At 45.6% G+C, this 13,729-nt stretch overlaps 1 long non-coding RNA gene and 1 pseudogene across 1 annotated transcript; one reads left to right on the top strand and one right to left on the bottom strand.

The window, feature by feature from the left end:
- Positions 1–52: 52 nt before the first annotated feature.
- Positions 53–2,672, top strand: LOC102962817. Its single transcript, XR_445221.2, has 2 exons — positions 53–157; positions 2,357–2,672. It is a non-coding gene; the product is annotated as an uncharacterized LOC102962817 (long non-coding RNA).
- Positions 2,673–10,628: 7,956 nt separating this feature from the next.
- Positions 10,629–12,577, bottom strand: LOC102951087 (annotated as a pseudogene).
- Positions 12,578–13,729: the final 1,152 nt, after the last annotated feature.

The raw sequence follows: 13,729 nt of genomic DNA on the forward strand, positions 1-13,729 counted from the left end.
AGACGCTCAGCCAGAAGGCTCCGCTACGAAACCTCCTCTTCTCGCGAGACTTCACTCCCGCCTCCACCCCCCTCCTACCTGGGCGCAACGCCTGGACCGGCAACGGTTCTTTCCCGCGAGATCACCCGACGTACGCCTGCGCAGGCGGGCGGCTAGGGTACGTGCGGCAGCCTCGGTCTCATTCATTGGCTTCTTGAGCTGTGTCTTTCCCCTCCCCCAAGCCCGCTCTTTCTTTCTTTGGTGCTTTATTTTCCCGCCCTTTTCTGCCTTGCAGCGGTTTTTCCTTTCCTTCCCCTCTCCACCCCAAGTCAGGAAACAGACGTTTTAACCCCTACGCCAAACTTTACAGTTATTGCCAACTTAGACGGAGTTTTAAACCTTAGACTTGAGAGAGACTGCCATACGGTTTCCTGTCTGGTCCAAGTAATGCCCTGGCTTTTATTAGATTGCTGATCAGCCGCTGGTATTGAGTATGAAAGGGAAGGAAGTGTGTGTCCTTGAGAGGAGGTGGGCCTGCCTCTCCAGGGCTTTCAGCACGCCGTGGGTGCACTCCCAGAGGGCCTGTGCCAGGGCTGCCCCTCGCTCACACCCTTCTCACACCCTTCTTCCACCTGCCCACCCTGTTGCCTCTTGATCAAAGGCCCTTCTCAACCTTTTGATTGGACCGCAAACCTCACATTTTAGTCTCCGTTGTCATCCACAGCTAGCCCTTGTTGCTAACGGCCTGTGTCGCAATAGTCCTTTCAACTTTTTGGTCTCAGAATCTCTTTACGCCCTTAAAAATTATGGAAGACCCCAAAGGGTTTTGTTTGTGTGGGTTACAGTTAACTAATACTTACTGAACTAGAATTTAATTTTTTTTTTAACGTTTATTTATTTTTGAGACAGAGAGAGACAGAGCATGAATGGGGGAGGGTCAGAGAGAGAGGGAGACACAATCTGAAACAGGCTCCAGGCTCTGAGCAGTCAGCACAGAGCCCGATGCGGGGCTCGAACTCACAGACTGTGAGATCATGACCTGAGCCGAAGTGGGACGCTTAACTGACTGAGCCACCCAGGCGCCCCTACTGAACTAGAATTTAAAACAGAGGAAATTTTAGGGCGCATTAACACACAAGCACACAGCCCACTGTCCTTCCATCACGCATCCTGTGGCCCCTGGGAAGCTCCGCTCTCTGCTTGTGAAAGACTGTGCAAATGAAAAAGATAAATAATGTTTACTATAGTTTTGATCCCTTGAAAGGGTCCTGGGGACTCCTACCAGACATTGAGAACCACTCCCTGCTCTATCAGACTCAATTTTTGGAGATGAGGGATCACTTATTAAAATGCCTCTGGCATGTAGCATAATGTCAAACAGACAGCAGGAACTCAAGTACTGTTTGATTATATGAACTTTTACTTTATAAAAGGCAATAAAAGCATTATTTTTGCTTCAATCCAAAGCAGTTACGTGACAAGGGTGGTGATGGTCGGCTCTGCTCTGTAGCAGAGCTATTGTTTTCCTGCACTTATGTTTTCCAAGAAGCTTTGGACACAGTTTGTTAAAACACTTATTAATTACCCATTATGTGTCAGACATTGTGCTAGATGCTGGAAATTCAGGGGTGAAAAACATGGAACTTAACGTTTTCATAGAGAATAAAACAAGGGGTGCCTGGCTGGCTCGGCTCATTGGGCATCTGATGCTTGATTTTGGCTCAGGTGGTGATCCCAAGGTCAAGGGATTGAGCCCCTCATCGGGCTCCATGCTGACTGTGGAGCCTGCTTAAGATTCTCTCTGTCTTCCTCTGCCCTTCTCCCTCGCTCGCACACACACACACACTCTCTCTCTCTCTAAAAAGAAAGAAAGAAAGAGTAGAGAAAAAAAATATTCAAAAATTATTAAGATGACGGACAATAGCAGAGCACTAAGCCAGGTGCAGGGTTGGTTTTTTTTTTTTTTTTAATGTATTCATTTTTTGAGAGAGAGATGGAGATAGAGCACGAGTGGGAGAGGGGCAGAGAGAGAGGAGGAGACAGAATCCCAAGCAGGCTGCAGGCTCTGAGCGGTCAGCACAGAGCCCGACGCAGGGCTCGAACCCACAAACTGTGAGATCGTGACCTGAGCCGAAGTCAGATGCTTAACCCACTGAGCCCCCCGGGCGCCCCCAAGTGCAAGGTTGTCTTGAGTGTGGTGCCCTGTGTAACTGCACAGGTGGCATATGCCCATGAAGGCTGTTCTAAATGTTAGCCATCATTGTCATTACTCATAATGTTTGAGAAATAATAGGAGCAGGTGAGGTGTGAATATTTACTAACTGGAATTGCTTTCGGCTTCACGTACCAAGTGCCCCTTTGATCTTTTGTGTTTTAGAATCCCAGAGCCTCAAAAAAGATGCTGTTGGGAAAAGCAGAGAAAGCCAGCGTCTTTCAGCCAGCAGGAGCTTGAGGTGGACGGTTTGCCATAAAAGCACCACATTTCACTCCGAGCACACAAAATACCAGGACTGGTAATTTTTTCGAAGACCAAACGTTAATCTCGGAAAATGGTCTGTGAGCACTGTGCTGCTTCTGGAGGAAATTATGTTTTATTGGGATTTATGTCAGAAAACCACTTTCCTTGGGTAGTATCCTCAGAACCGCACAAAGAAGACCAAAACGTACAATAATACAACTATGAATTTCCTTGATCCTGAGACTGCTCTTTCTTGATTTACGGGCCGTAGCATAGACGTCATGCCTGAGTGAGTTGTGCTGTTTGCTAGAGGGAGACTCACAAACACAAAATCCAGGTGCTAAGGCCTTGGAATGATGAGCCTGTCTCCATCAGCAGAACCCAAACGTTGCGTCAATATATCAAGATTAACTTTACTGGGATAACCGTTGAATTCAGATGATTGTCACAGACGGTGCTTAGCCCTGGGCCTCTGTCTCCATGGGCAAACAGTCAATTAGAAGCATGCTTTTTAAATTTATTTCATAAGACATGCCTGATTTTCCTATGAGCCTTCTCACTAATGAGTAGGCAACAGGCCAAGTTCCCCAGACTGAGGAAGATTTAAACATTCCTTATTTGTGGGTTGGGAATTTTGGAGCACACGCGTTATGTACACATTATCAGTTGTGTTCAGGTTCTTATAACCTCTGGCTCTCACTAGTTCTGCTCTGAGGGTGAAGACACTGTGAATATGCACATGTGTTCATCATATTCCTTAGATAATCTATTAGCACATAGATTGCTACCTTGAATTTGCTTAAGGTAAGAAAAAATTACTTGGTATATCTTGGCCTCGTTTTAATATCTTAAAATAACATTTTTCGTAGTTCTAAGTGTCCAGCATGTATTTAAAAAATTTCCGAGGGGCGCCTGGGGGGCTCAGTCGGTTGAGTGTCCAACTTCAGCTCAAGTCGTGATCTCGAGGTTCATGGGTTCGAGCCCCACATTGGGCTCTGCACTAACAGCTTGGAGCCTGGAGCCTGCTTCAGATTCTGTGTCTCCCCCTCTCTCTGCCCTTCCCCTGCTCATACTCTCTGTCTCTCAAAAATAACTAAACATTAAAAAAATTTTTTTTTAATTTCCGAAATAATTTCTTTACTATAAAGAAAACAGGGGCACCTGGGTGGCTCCAGTCGGTTAAGTGTCCGATTATTGGTTTCGGCTCAGGTCATGATCTCGTGGTTCCTGAGTTTGAGGCCCACAGCACAGAGTTCGGGCTCTGTGCTGGCAGTGCGGAGCCTGCTTAGGATTCTTTCTGCCTCTCTCTCTACAAATAAAATAAATAAACTTAAAAAAGTATTAAAAATGAAAACAAATATCACCTGTGATCCTACAACTCAGAATTCATTAGTATTAACACTTTTATGCATTCTATGCATGTATCTAATTGTTAAAATTGGAGTCATACTGTATAGTTTCATAACATGGGTTTTTTTTTTTTTTTTTCCACCAGATAGATTATAAAGAATATCTTCCCTGGCCATTAAATAGTTTTAATAAATACAGTTTTTTTTTAAATTTTTTTTTAATGTTTTATATATTTTTGAGACAGGGAGAGACAGAGCATGAACAGGGGAGGGTCAGAGAGAGGGAGACGCAGAATCTGAAACAGGCTCCAGGCTCTGAGCTGTCAGCACAGAGCCCAACGCGGGGCTCGAACTCACGGACTGTGAGATCATGACCTGAGCCGAAGTCGGCCGCTTAACCGACTGTGCCACCCAGGCGCCCCAGTAAATACAGTTTTTAATAGCTGCTGTAGCAAGTATAAATTGGGTTCAATTGCCAGTAACAGAAGCCTGAAATAATCTTGATGATGATAGCTAACACTTATTGAGCACTTCAATGCCAGGCACTTTTCTCACAGAAAAGCAAAGAAAAAAACTCACATAGTAGAATGTTACAGTTTTAGCAGCCATTTAACTCATGATTTTCAATTATATGTTTTTTTTATTGTTTAACTTTATTTTTTATTTTGAAAATTTTACATCCATGTTAGTTAGCATATAGTGAAGCAATGATTTCAGGAGTAGATTCCTTAATGCCCTTTACCCATTTAGTCCATCTCCCCTCCCACAATCCCTCCAGCAACCCTCAGTTTGTTCTCCATATTTATGAGTCTCTTCTGTTTTGTCCCCCTCCCTGTTTTTATATCCTTCTCAGGCCAGGGTGACAGCACTTGTCCCTTCACAGTACAACTGTTAAGGGATGTCCAGAGGGATCTAACTAGATCACCTGGGTTCCACACATATTCCTCCCAACCCCCATGGTGGGACAATAATAACCCTACCTCTTCCTACTGATGTACTTTAAAATGGTTAACATGGTAAATTGTTATATTACGTGTATTTCCCCACATTAAAGAAAAACACCAGGCTATAAAATAGAAAAGACTTTAATCATTCAGTAAAATGCTGGATCTTTGCATTTACCCTCCCCCGAAATTTTCATTATTAAAACTCACCGCGAGAGGAACGTCATTGCATATCCAACGTTTTGTACATTTTGGTTGGGACACATTCCTAAGTGTTGACTTGGTGGGTCAAAGAATATGAATTTTAAGAACTTAATATATATGATCAAAATACGCTTTGGAAAGATTCTACCAATTCACCCTCCTTATATAGAGTTTGTGTATATTATCACTATGGCGTATAAATATATGGTAACAAAGAATTGTGTAGGGAGTTTTTTTTAAACACATACGCACGTACATATATACACTCATTGTGTGTAATTATAGTTTTCTTGTTATTTTTGGGCTCAGATTATTGCAGAGATTTAAAAAATACCAGTAAACAAGCTTATTAATGTTCTTCTTGGAACCATATTTCATAACCACTTGGTATTTATTTCTGTATCTGGAACATGAGAAGAGGCCCACGATTATGGGGAAAAATCGCATTAGGTTTATTTTTCACATGGAGAGAACTTAGGCACAAAACGCAAAGACACAGAGATTTAATTATTTACTCTTACTGTACTCACGACTATGTGACTTGGTGACCGGCCAGCCTGCTGGCATGTGGGAGGATCAGGTGACTTGGAGCTCTCAGTGAAAAGTTCAAGGTGTTACTGGGTTCTGATTTAGGGCAAGATGACCTCTGCCCATCTTTTGACTTTCCTCTCTCCTGGCTCCTATGCACAGTGTGTCCCACTTTAGAGCATCTGTTTCTTTCTCTTTTTCCTTTCTTTAAGTCTGATGCTTTCTAGAATCCTCTTTGCTCACTGATAACTGTTGGAATGGAATAACTTCTGGACCATTCCCGCTTTTATTTGTTTCTTAAAAAAATTTTTTTTAGTGGGTTCTACACCCAACCTGGAGCTTGAACTCACAACCCCTAGGTAAAGCATCACATGTTTTGCCAACTGAACTGGCCAGGTGCCCCTGGACCATACCCATTTTTATTTAATTATTTCTTTATTAAAGAATTCTTTTGAAATGTGTATTTATTTTTGAGAAGGAGGGAGGGGCAGAGAGAGAGGGAGACCCAGAATCCGAAGCAGGTTCCAGGCTCTGAGCTGTCAACACAGAGCCTCATGCAGGGCTCGAACACACGAACCGCGAGATCCTGACCTGAGCGAAAGTCAGACACTCAACCAACTAAGCCACCCAGGCGCCCCACCATACCCATTTTTAATGGGCATTTCAGCTTAGTTCCTTGCCCTGATGATCAAAACATAATCACCTCTAGCTGTGCTCCTTATGGGTTCAACTCTCTCCTGGTTTCCAGTCTTCTTTTTCCCAATCTTGCCATACCCACGAGACGGTGGGGGCGGGGGGGGGGGCCCGGCAAATCCCTCAGGTTTGTCTTTGTCTCCTGGACTTTCACCCTGTGAAGTACGTATTATTATCCTTATTTTTGACTGAGGAAGCTGAGGCTAAGAGAAGACCAGGGGTTTCCCCAAGATCCACAGCTTGAAACTGGGTAGACATTTGCTGTTCTTATTTCCTGTTCGGGGGATTCCCGACTTTATGTGTCTCACTGAGAAGGAAAACCTGCCTCACAGTTTAGATGCTATAGAAGCGGACGCTTTTTTCCCCAGCCTCCCTTGCAGCTAAGGTGTGAACCTGCGATCTAGGCTTAACGCATCACATACCTCTTTTCAGGATTTGGATAGCCTGGGCTGGAGTCACAAAGAAGCAGGGACCGCAGAGAACTCTCCTTGGTGGCTGTGGTGGTCACAAGAGTGGCAGAGACCAGTGCCTGGCCAGTCATCATTCAGCACTCCAGGACGGGCAGCTCCTCTGATTTGAGTGTGGCGTTGGAGCCCTGGGGTTCAAACCCTAAGCATCATGAGGGTTTGGGGATGAGTGGGGTCTCTATGGCTGGGCTGGGCATGGGGGAAGTGGATGCTATGGGCTGTCAACTTTTTTTTTTTTAATGTTTATTTATTTTTGAGAGACAGAGAGATACATGGCATGAGCTGGGGAGGGGCAGAGAGAGAGAGGGAGACACAGAATCCGAAGCAGGCTCCAGGCTCTGAGCTGTCAGCACAGAGCCTGATGTGGGGCTCGAACCCACAAACCGCGAGATCATGACCTGAGCCGAAGTCAGACGCTCAACCGACTGAGCCACCCAGGCACCCTGTGGGCTGTCATCTTTTAATGGGCCATATCATTTTGGGTAATGAGCATCTTACTGTCAACTTGGATAGAACGAAGACAGAGAATCTTCCCCCAAATTTCAGGATTGCCTAAATGCTCTGATACCCAAGTACAATTCTGAGAAGGATGTGGGCCTCTATGCAACTAGGATTACATTTTCCCATCCTGATAAGTAAGAGTTCAGAGCCAGCTATACTTTGGTGTAGAAAAATAAGGAAACGGTTTGTATCTTGCATCCAAGTACTACGGAGCATAAAATATTAGCTGTACTTGGGAAATAATGCACACATGTTCTTAATTTTATTTAGATCTCAACTTGTGTCCACCCTCATCATCACGCCCACAGTGACTTGACCATTCGTAGCGAGAGGGAAAACTGGGTCTGGGTCTGAAACTTGGGCATTTGCTCATTCAGATGTCTTCTAGTTCTATCGAGCGATGTCAAATCAAAAGACAGCGTCTGTGAAAGAGCAAACGCTTCACCTCTGCTGGACCGTGACTCTCACATCGACCCTCTTTGGGAATGCAATGCGTGATCCATTGGGAAAGATCCCCAACAAGCTGGAGACGTGAGAGGGAAGGAAACAAGGGTTGATGATAATAAGCGAGTGTCTCAAAGGCTACCGATTGTATGGAATCAACTCTCGGATCTGGGGTCTTGAGGGTGAGGAGGAAAGCACAGCAGTGCCCTTAGGGAGGCCCAAAAAAGCAGGGACCACAAGGAATTCTCCTTGGTGGCTATAGTCATCATCAGAGAGGCACAGGAGTTTAGTTGGAGCCCAAAAGACTAATACACTTTAAAAGTCAGAGAATGCAAACAGCTAAATAGTTGTCGCTATAGGAATTGCTGCTACTTGCATATCCTAAAAAGGACCCAAGCCATCACCCCTATTTGACAGATGAGAACACTGAGGCCCACAGAGAGGCAAAAACATCTGTAGTTAGTGACAAGATCGGGATGGAAATTGGCGGGTGCCGACTTTCCTTCCAGTGTGTTTATGCTGGATCACTGCCGTTTCCAGCTAATTGAATGACTTGTTCACTGATGTCCCAAGAGTGTCAGGTTTGTGGGGGGATTCCAAAGCATCCAGCAGGTGAGATGGACAGTGGAGTTAAAAGAGAATGAACTTTGGAGTCAGAGGTGGGTCTGAATTCTTGTCCCAGCCACTTTCTCGCGGAATCCTGGGCAGTTTCCTCAATATCCCTTATTTGAAGGATAAAGATGATAATCACAGGATTTCATCGGGTTTAAATATATGTATGCTAACCATGAGCAAGAGTTAATCCTTGAGAGTACTTTGTTCAGTATCGTTATTAATGTAGTTTTATCTCTGCTGGTAGGGACCCATGGTAGGGAAACAATGGGTATTAAGAAAATAAAAAGTGAAACATTAAATATTTATAAGATTGAAGAGTATCATCAAGGTTGCCATGTATGGATGTTTAGGTTATATACCACCCAACACAGGGGTATAGTTTACACAGAGTATAATGTGAATGGTGACCTCTGGATTTGCTCAGTGTGCGACCTGAACAGTCATGGTGGTGGCCCCGAGGATAACCTATGATTAATGGTCTTCATTTAATAATGGGATGTTTTGTAACAAGGAGAGCAGAAAGCAGTTAAAGAATTTTATGGTTGGAAGGTCCCTTGGAGATTATATGGTTCCACTTCCTCGTTTTCCAGATGTGGAAACTGAGATCCAGAGAGGGAAAGGGACAGGCATCATCCAGGGAAGAACTGGGACAAGAATCATGTCTCTAGGTTCTTTGGTAATTGCCCTTTGTGTTTGCGAATGATTTTCTTTGTTGGTAGGAGTTAGTATTCTGCACCATATTTTAAAACTTCCACAGAGAAAGAAGATCTGTGGCTGTTTTGCGTCTTCTAAACTTTGTTCAGAATAGACTCAGGAGGGCTCAGCAGAAATTTATTTAGTTCTGGGTCCTTGCACTTCAGTGTCTTAGAAGTTTCCTCAGGCCAAAAAATCCCTATTGAGCAACACCCCTTGCAAGCACTCTGTTTGCTTCTGTTTTTGACTTGATATTAGTTGGCAAGCTGTGTAGTTTACTAACACCCTCGACTAGGTTGTTAGCTTGGGATTAACTCAAGAACAGTGTCTCTGGAGGCCAAGTGAACTCCTTTAAAGTTTGCTGTGCAGAGTTGACAAATTGTTTCAAATTATAATTCAAAATCAGGGGCGCCTGGGTGGTTCCGTCGGTTAAGCGTCCGACTTCAGCTCAGGTCATGATCTCACGGTTCGGGGGTTCGAGCCCCGCGTTGGGCTCCAGGCTGACATCTCAGAGCCTGGAGCCTGCCTTGAATTCTGTCTCCCTCTCTCTGCCCCTCCCCCACCAGGCTCTGTCTCTGTTTCTGTCTCTCTCTCAAAAATAAATAAACATTAAAAAATTAAAAGAAAATAAACGGAGTATGGAGAAATTATGAAAGGGAGTTTGGTCTAGCTTAGCAGGTCCTTAAACCTAGGCTGCGGGGTTTGACTACTCCTCTGAAAGTTTTCTGTCTGTAGCTTTCTCAAAAAGATGCTCCTCGTTGCCCACTTCTCCAATCCCTGGGGCAGGACTTGGGTTAGGAGCCCTCCTTCCTTCCCAGTGCCGCTTCTGAACCATTTCTAGCATGAAGGCCTTGTTCCTACTGCTCTCCTATCATCCAGTTCACCCACCTCTGCCCTGTCCTCTTCCTGGGTTATTTCCTCTCATCCATTGCAGATTTTTTGGAGGTGGTATCATCCAGAATGTAGGCTTGAGGAGTCAGGTATTCCCGGGCTCTGGTTTCAGGCATGCCACTTTGTAGCTATGTGATCTTGGGCAAATTACTTAATATCTGAACTTACCTTGCCTTAGATGTAAAATGGTATAGAAATAATACCTTGGCATTCCATGCTCATTCAGCTAGAAAGTAAACAAATAATCATCAATCGGTGTATATTCTGTGAAGGGCTTGAGGTAGAGAATAAAGAGGGCCTACATCGGGGAGGGGGTCTGGAGGGGGGGGTGCCATTTAAGCCGAGACCTGAAGAAAGAAAAGAAAGATTAAATGGGATGAAGATACGTGCGAACACTCAGCACAGTGCTGGCCCACGGTAGGCGCCCGATAAACGTTAGTGATGATTACTTCTGTTGGTGTTGCTGTATTGGGCACCTGGCTCTGAGCCTCCTTCTGCGTCTTCAGTGTCTATGCAGATGGCCCATTCCACATCCACTCTGGTAGCTCCTTTCTCTTTTCCCCACTTTCTTGAACTTTATTATTTTTTTTAAAAAAATTTTTAATGTTTTTATTTATTTTTCAGACAGAAAGAGACAGAGCATGAGCAGGGGAGGGGCAGAGAGAGGGGGAGACACAGAATCCGAAGCGGGCTCCAGGCTCTGAGCCATCAACACAGAGCCCGACGCGGGGCTTGAACTCACGGAGTGTGAGATCGTGACCTGAGCTGAAGTCGGACGCTCAACCGACTGAGCCACCCAGGCGCCCCACTTTCTTGAACTTTATTAAAGAAAAAGCAATGACGGTCAATCTCTAGAACATCCTCAATTTTCCGGGGTCCCTCCCTGGAAAAGGTGGCATTGGGTTTCCAAACGCATGCCAGAGTGTACGTGATTCCCAGTTGCACGAAGCAGGTGAAAAGCTGAAATCCTAAAATGTTCATCCTCCAACTTTCCCCGGTCTTGGTTTGTCTTCCCGCTGCCACCGGCTCCCCCCCCCCCCACACTTACTGCCCCCACCTTGGTCTCTGGATCCACAAGAATCACCTGAACAGCTGCTATGATTTCATGAATTTTTGTCTGTAGCTCTCTGAGTTCTTCCAGGTGCAGAGATAGCAGAATTTGAGCAGCTTTCCTAAGAACTGCACTTCCTGTTCTGAGATAGTCTTATCTAAGGCGCCAGGCAGGCCCTCTTTTGTTTGATTTGCTTTGGCAACCGCATCCTGCCGTCAGGAGCTGTAAATCGCCATAAGCACGACCAGGTCGTCACCCTGACTTCCCCAAGAAGGTTAACCAAAGCCATGGCACCAGCCCGAAAAACCAGAGTTATTTACATCCAGATTGATGGATGGTTCTGCATTTTTCGTTGCAACACCAATACGTTTTGCATTATCTGGTACCAAGTTCTTGTATTTTTCAGCATTATCTCCGTGTTCAAATCAGACAGCTAACCCGAGAAGGCAGTCTGTTGCTTCTTGGTGATCTTGAATCTTGAAAGGACAGTTAACATCTCTGAAATACTTTTCAGAGGCACTGGGCCAGTCTCCGCTGTGGATGCTTCTTAAGTTACTTCTGTCTTCGATCCTGTAGTGTCTGATTTCCTGGTCTTTGGGCTAAATAATAAAGTTTCTGAATCGTGTATCGTCTTTGCAGTTGAAGCTGGTATGCTTGCGGCATGGTCCTAGCTTCTCGCTCTTTTACCTTGGGCTTCTGCCGGTGACGGGAGAGGTGAAGAGGAGTGGGCAGCACAGGCCGCCAGTGACACGGCAAGGGCAACCTGCTAGTCCTGTGACCCTCAATACCAGTGACTTTTACCTCTGCTTCCCCTAAGTGGCTACACCCTGCACCTTGCCTCACCTAGGACTCTCATTTCTTAACTCTTAAATTCAGGTCTTGAGCCTTAAAGGCTCCGTAGGGGAGACAAAGCTTCACCCCCATTCCACCTGGGTTTCCGGCCAGACCTGAGAATTAAGTTGACCAAGACAGATTAACAGGAGAAAGGCATGTGGATGTTTACGTGGCCATGGGAGCCCCCAGAGGAAAATGAAGATCCAAAAAGCAGAAAGGCCCAAGGGCTTACATACCAGGTTGAGCAAAGGGAGACAGTTGTGGAAAAGTAACTGAAATATATGGGGGGGCCAAGGGAAGGTAAGAATTATTTTGACAAGGTCTGTTTGGACAGAATTACTCCCCATCCTTGGTGATCAGAATTTTTCTTTCCTCCTGGCATAGGAGGACATCTTTCACATGGGAATTTTATCTCCTGCTTTCAGAAAGAAAAGGGTGGTGGGGGGCGCGGGGAGCAGACTGTCCTTTGTACCTTCTGTTTTTCAAGTGTCTTTAGCTTAAAATAATCCTATGCCAAAGTGGCGTATACTGGGGTGGCGTATTCTGCCACTCTTCAGCTCTGTCTGGACAAGATCTTTTGATTAGGGTTATTCATGGAAGTGAAGCAAACAGAGAAAGGCGGCTAGATCTCCAGGCGTGGATTGTCAAAGGACCCCCAGAGCTGTCCCACACAGCCTGTGCGGCCCGGAAGGCAACTGACACACGTCCAAAATAAAATCCATTCTCTTCCTGCGTTCCCTACCCAGTTCATCTGACTACCATCTGCTCATAGAAATCAGTGTGTGAACGCTCGACTTCTGTCCTTTGTTTGCCCTTCCCCTAAAGACGTAATCAATCTCTAATCAATCGCCGCCCCTGGCAAAAGATATGTTGAAGTCCTAACTCCCAGAACCTCAGAATGTGACCTTGTTTGGAAAGAGGGTCATCGTGGGTATGATTAGTTAAGAGGAGGTCATGTTGGAACAGGGTGGGTCCTTGATCCGATACACCCGGTGTGTCCTTGTAAGAAGAGGATATGAAGAGACAGCCACACAGGGAGACACCACGGGACTACAGAAGCAGAAACAAGAGTAGGCAGCTATGAGCCAAGGGACACCAATGATTGATGGCCACCTCTAGAAACTAGGGAGAGCGAAGGAAGATCCTACCCAGCTCTTGGAGGGAGCATGGCCTGGCTGACGCCTTGCTTTCGGATGTCCAGCCTCCAGAACCGTGAGATAATACGTATCTGTTATTTAAGCCATCACCACGTTTGTGGCACTTTGTGATGGCAGCCCCAGGAGACTCACACACGCCTGTCTCGGAAAAACCTGTGTCTTCTTTACTTTCACAGAGAATGCTTCTGACACTTCTGGTCAAGAGTTTGTGGGGGGTTTTTCCAAATGCCAAGCGATTCCGTGACACCAGCTGGGCACCCTACAACTTAACTCACTTTTGATACTGTGTACCAAGAGATAGTGTCAGATCCCACCGGTTAAGAGTTTGGTCTCAGGAAACTGTTTCCCTCCCCCTCGTCCCCCCTCCCCCCACTTCAAATGCCCACTGCACGTGTAGGTCCCTAAGTTACCCACAACTTCTGTCTGACTTGGCTACCAATTGGAAGTTTCCATGACTTCTTCCCCCTTGGACTTGATTATTTGCTAGAATAATCTGGCAACACTTAGGGAAACAATTGCCAGCTTATTAAAGGATAGGATCAAGGGTACAGATGCACGGTCAGATGAAGAGATACGTAGGGTGAGGTCTGGGAGGGCCCGAGCACAGGAGCTGCTGTCTCGGTGGAGGTGGGGACTGTCACCCTCCCCGTATGTGGACAGGTTCACCCACCTGGAAATTCTCCAAACCCTGTGCTACTGGGGTCTTATGGAAGATTCCTCATATAGGCATGATCGATTATTTTTTTTAAATTTTTTAATATGTTTATTCATTTTTGAGAAAGGGCGGTGGGGCGGGGGCGGGGGACAGAGAGAGAGAGTGAGACACAGAATCTGAAGCAGGCTCCAGACTGCGAGGTAGCCAGCACAGAGCCTGACGTGGGGCTTGAACTCACAAACTGTGAGATCATGGGCTGAGCCAAA

This window comes from Panthera tigris, chromosome C1 (assembly GCF_018350195.1).
Source record: "Panthera tigris isolate Pti1 chromosome C1, P.tigris_Pti1_mat1.1, whole genome shotgun sequence".
NCBI lineage: Eukaryota > Metazoa > Chordata > Mammalia > Carnivora > Felidae > Panthera > Panthera tigris.